The sequence below is a fragment of the Lactuca virosa genome, chromosome 4, assembly GCF_052849685.1.
Source record: "Lactuca virosa cultivar CGN04683 chromosome 4, Lactuca_virosa_CGN04683_v6, whole genome shotgun sequence".
Classification (NCBI taxonomy): Eukaryota; Viridiplantae; Streptophyta; class Magnoliopsida; order Asterales; family Asteraceae; genus Lactuca; species Lactuca virosa.
The window spans coordinates 159,626,966-159,631,702 of NC_136429.1; the positions used below are offsets into that span (position 1 = coordinate 159,626,966).

At 36.8% G+C, this 4,737-nt stretch overlaps 1 non-coding gene across 1 annotated transcript; it reads left to right on the forward strand.

The window, feature by feature from the left end:
- The first annotated feature begins 2,927 nt into the window (after window positions 1-2,927).
- Window positions 2,928-3,034, forward strand: LOC145110283 (small nucleolar RNA R71). The gene has a single exon (XR_013709668.1). It is a non-coding gene; the product is annotated as a small nucleolar RNA R71 (small nucleolar RNA).
- Window positions 3,035-4,737: the final 1,703 nt, after the last annotated feature.

The window sequence follows — 4,737 nt, forward strand, 5'->3', positions numbered from 1 at the left end:
ATATTTCCTAAAAAAAATGAACAACAAGAAAAACAACAGACCACCAAGGAATTAAACCATTAAGCAAAACAGGAAACTGTGTGCCCAATGTTCACGTCATGGTCTTCAAGTCCACGTCGTGAATCCAGTTCGTGTCGTGAAGTTCGATTGGTCATTCTACGTGCAAAACGAACTGAAATTAACACTTAGGGTTTGTAGAATCTGCTATTCTAAGGCCTTCTAACACACATGCAACCGAGATTGACTAACTAATTGACTCAATTTCGACATTGTAACTCAAAGAAAAAACCCTAATCAAAATGTCTAAATCTAGAAGATATTAGTACAACTAAAGTAAAGAGATCTTACCAAAGCAGGAGATTAAGCACGATTCAAGAAAAAAGGTTGAGAAATCCGACAAAAAATCAAAATGTGGGGCTGATGACCGTTTGTGCGTGAGTGGTGTTTGAAAGGGATAGTAAAAAAATGAAGTCATATGAGTTAAAATCCCCCCCCCCCTGAACTTTTAGTCCACGTCGTGAATTTATGTTTCACGGCGTGATCATGAAATAATATGTGACCACGACGTGATGCATAAGACCACGACGTGATGTCGAGGATGTTATTTCTTTACTTAAAAATTCATTTTTTTCTAAATTTTTTACTATTCAATCAATTCTAAATCCCACACTTGATTTTTGCAGTAATCTAAAAAAATAAAGATGAATTTGATGATTTTTTATCATAAAACTAAACTAGAAATGCAAAAATTTAGAATATTCAAAAAATAAAAAGAAAAATACAAACCGAGCTCGGGTTGCCTCCCAAGAAGCGCTTCTTTTTGTTGGAGTCATGAGCTGGACTCCTTGCCGCCTCACGTTGAATTGTTCGGAGTATCAGTCACCAATCGCACCTTCTGTTCTTTCCATCTTCTTTTGTATGCTTGAACCCTCCTAAGATATGCCTTCTTCGAATTTTCCTTTTTTAATTTGGAGTCACCTTCTTCCAGCTTTCGTTTCATGCCCTTATTGACAATAAGTGTTAGCCCTTTTCTTTCTTCACTTTGGAGCTCCTTAGCCTCAAAATCCTCCTTATCCATAGTTAGTTATTTCAATTTTGAGGTAACTTCAACTTCTTCATCACTTGACATCAAATCTTCTTCACTCTCCTCACTCACTAAAGACTTTGGAGTTTTGTAATAAAAAACTTCTAGAGTCATCGGAATCGATGCTCTAGGCTTTGTACGCTTGACTTCTTTAATGGCTTTAATTTCTTCTTCCATTAATTTCTCCAATTCCTCGAGTTCGTTTTCATCATCCATATTGAACACTTCATTTGGAGCATAATCCTCCTTGAATCAATCTTCCACTCCAAAGTTCATCTCTTCATCTCATACCCGCAATGTAAGTTTCGACTCGCGTATATCCACCAAGGCTCGAGAGGTATTGAGAAAAGGACGCCCAAGGATAATTGGGACGTTCTTATCTTCTTTCATATCTAACACGACAAAATCAATTGGAAAAACAAAATTTCCAATTTTTACCAAGATGTCCTTTACTATTCCTCGAGGATGAGTTACTAAACAAATAGCCATGTGAATAGTCATTCTAGTAGCCTTCAAATCTGGAAGAGCGAGCTTTTGATAGAACGAGTAAGGCATTAAATATATGCTTGCTCCAGAATCGGCTAAAGCGTAGGTCATCATATTATTCCCAAATTCACATGGAAGTGTAAGGCGTCCAGGATCTTCCATCTTCTTTGGTATTTCTCCCATTATTACCATCGAGCTTTGCTCACTTAGGACCACATTGGAAGTCTTCTCTAGTTGTTGGCGAGTGTCGAGTAGGTCTTGCAAAAACTTTGGATATTCTGGAACTTGTGCTAAGGACTCAATAAAAGGAGTATTAATAGGAATACCCCTTTCTTGCTTCATAAACTTCATATGTTCTTGTTCCAGAGGATGAACTCTTGCTCGAGAAGGAAACGGTAGCGGAGGGCGAAAAGCTTGAACGCAAGATTGATTTTTCTTTTCAGGTTCTGTCTATGTTGTGGAGATTGAATCTCCACGTCGTGATGTCGAGGATTGTGCAGAAAATTTGTCTTCAACTTTTGACTTCTTTTGTTATGGTTAGGGTTGTATTGGCTCTTCCTCTAGGGCTTCTAGGAACTCACAAATAGTGTCCTCTTCAGTGTCGATGACCATAACATGCGGCTGTGACTTTTTGTCGCTAATTTGTGGATATAATCTTTCATTAACCAGTGTAGTTAATTGACCAAGTTGAGCTTCAATGTTCCAGATCGATGCTTGATGATTTCTCAATAAAGCTTGTTGATCTCTCATTAAAACTTGTTGGTCTCTTATTGGCGCATCAATCTCATCATATCGTTTTTCCGAAGCCTCCATGAAGCTAGCTAGCATGGACTCTAAATCAACTTTGTTTTTAGGTTGTGGTCGCTCCTTTTGGTAGAAACCTTGGTACAGTTTGCCTAAATTTCTCTTCTTTTTGCTTTTTGTATTCATCGTATGGCAACCATTCTTTCTTTGGCTTCCTCTAATCTTCATCGTATTTTTCTCCACTCGAGTAGCATACTTGAGCTTTCTTGTTCCCGTTATAATCCAAATGGCAATCTTTTGTTAAATGTGGACCATTGCATCTTTCACAACCCACGCGAATAGCATGTATGGATTGATCCATCTTTTTCATTCTTCGGTCCATATTATTAAGCATAGCCAAAACAGTTGCCATGTCCTTAGAAGTGCAACTCCCAATTCCTTTTCCCCATCATTTCCAGGATTATGGTACTCACGTGAACGCTTAGAAAACTCTTCTATTAGCTCCTTGATTTCAGCGGGATTTTTCTTTGTAAAAGGTCCTTGAGAATCAAGGAGTTGCCTTGTCATCACATTTACCCCATCATAGAAGATTGATACTTCTTGTTGTACATTAAGATCATTTTGGGGGCAATTTCGAAGTAATCCCTTGTAACGCTCCCAATCTTCATAAAGTGATTCACCCAGTTATTGCTCAAAGTTAGCTATCGCCTTCTTAAGTTTAGACACATTTGATAGTGGGCAAAACTACTCTAAGAATTGTTCACGCATTTTTCCCCATGTAGTAATGGCACCTAGTGGAAGTGCCTTCAACCAATCCTTAGCAGTTCCTTAAAAAGTGACTGGAAGTATTCTTAATAACACCATCTCGCATGGAACATTTGGAATGTTGAAGTAGTCGGAAATGTCATTAACTTCATCAAGGTGCTTGTAATCATCCTCATGATCTTTCCCGAAAAATGGAACGTCCTTTAGCGTGGAAAGAATATGTCCTTTGAGCTTAAATGTTCCGGTGGCGGGAATCGTGGGTTGCACTAAGCCTGGACTGGTGTCCTCTCGAATTCTCTTATTGTATGTTTCCATTGAAATGTCGGCAATGTCCGCCATTTTGCATTTTGGATCATCTTCGGGTTCGCTCTCTTCTTTTTCTAATTCGGGTTCAGACTCGTATTCAGATTCTTGAATATTTGGATTCTGCTCAAAGCTTTCAACCTTGCTTTCGTCCTTCGAGATATTGCTTGATTCTCCTACGTTCTTCCCTTTCTTCTTACCAAAAACCGATTTAAGATCGTTTAACAATGATTTCTTGTATGTCTTTTTACGAAGGGCTGACTCTGGATCTTCACGTGGTTGCATCAAATGTGTCTTGGATCCACGGGTCATGTACCACTGCAACAAAAACAAAAATAAAAACATAAAAATGAACAAAAAGTAATTAAAAACTTGTACTGAATGTTCACCATGACGCGGTAATGTTACCACCTCGTGTTGAAGCAGAAAAATTAAACAGAAATGAAAGAAAACAAAAAACAACTGAAATCACGTCGTGAGCTTAAGGCTCACGTTGTGACTTCAGTAATTCAGAAAAAAACAAAACTAATGCTAAAAATTAACTTTTTGTAGGTTTAACCCCACAAAAATGATCGATTAACCTAAAGCAATTAAATTTAAAACTAAATAGCCATTTCCCGGCAACGACGCCAAAAACTTGATGTTGTGCAGCCTATACCTTATCTAGCTTTAAATTTATAACCTCACTACTTATATATTATTTCACCTCTAGGCAGTGTACCTAGTCAGTGTATAGCATAGTAAAGTAAGTTGGGGTCGAACACAGGCAACGAATTCAATTAACTAATTTAACTACTAAAAATTAACCTACAAACAAGAAAAAGTTTAATTGGTTTTTATCTGATTTTGCAAGTTCAGACAAACTTAATCACTTAACTAACGATTCAATCAATTACTAAAAAAATTTCCATTTAGTTCGAATCAACTTCTCCTCTATGGTTAACTATTGATTATGGATTATTAATGTTGGTTAACAAATATTACGTTATTAGCAATTCAAGTCCAAATTTACTAATGTTTTCACTAATTCATATAAAACTATGTATGGTCATACAGTAGCAAACACATAATCAATTATAAGATGTGGATAAGCTATGTAAGATTAATCAAAATAAACACAATTGTGGTCACAATTTATGCTCTCCAGCACAACTAAATTAGCTACTTTTATCACTTATCTAAGATTGGGTCGATCCTAGCTCTAGCAATTTAATGGTCACTAAACTCCTAGGTAAAAAGTTCATGTAATTCAATTTTCACTAAGCTACAAAGAACCTGAATTCAAGCAATAACAGTATCAAATATCAACATGCTAGGTAGAGATAATCAAACAAAAGCTAATAACCAACAATTAA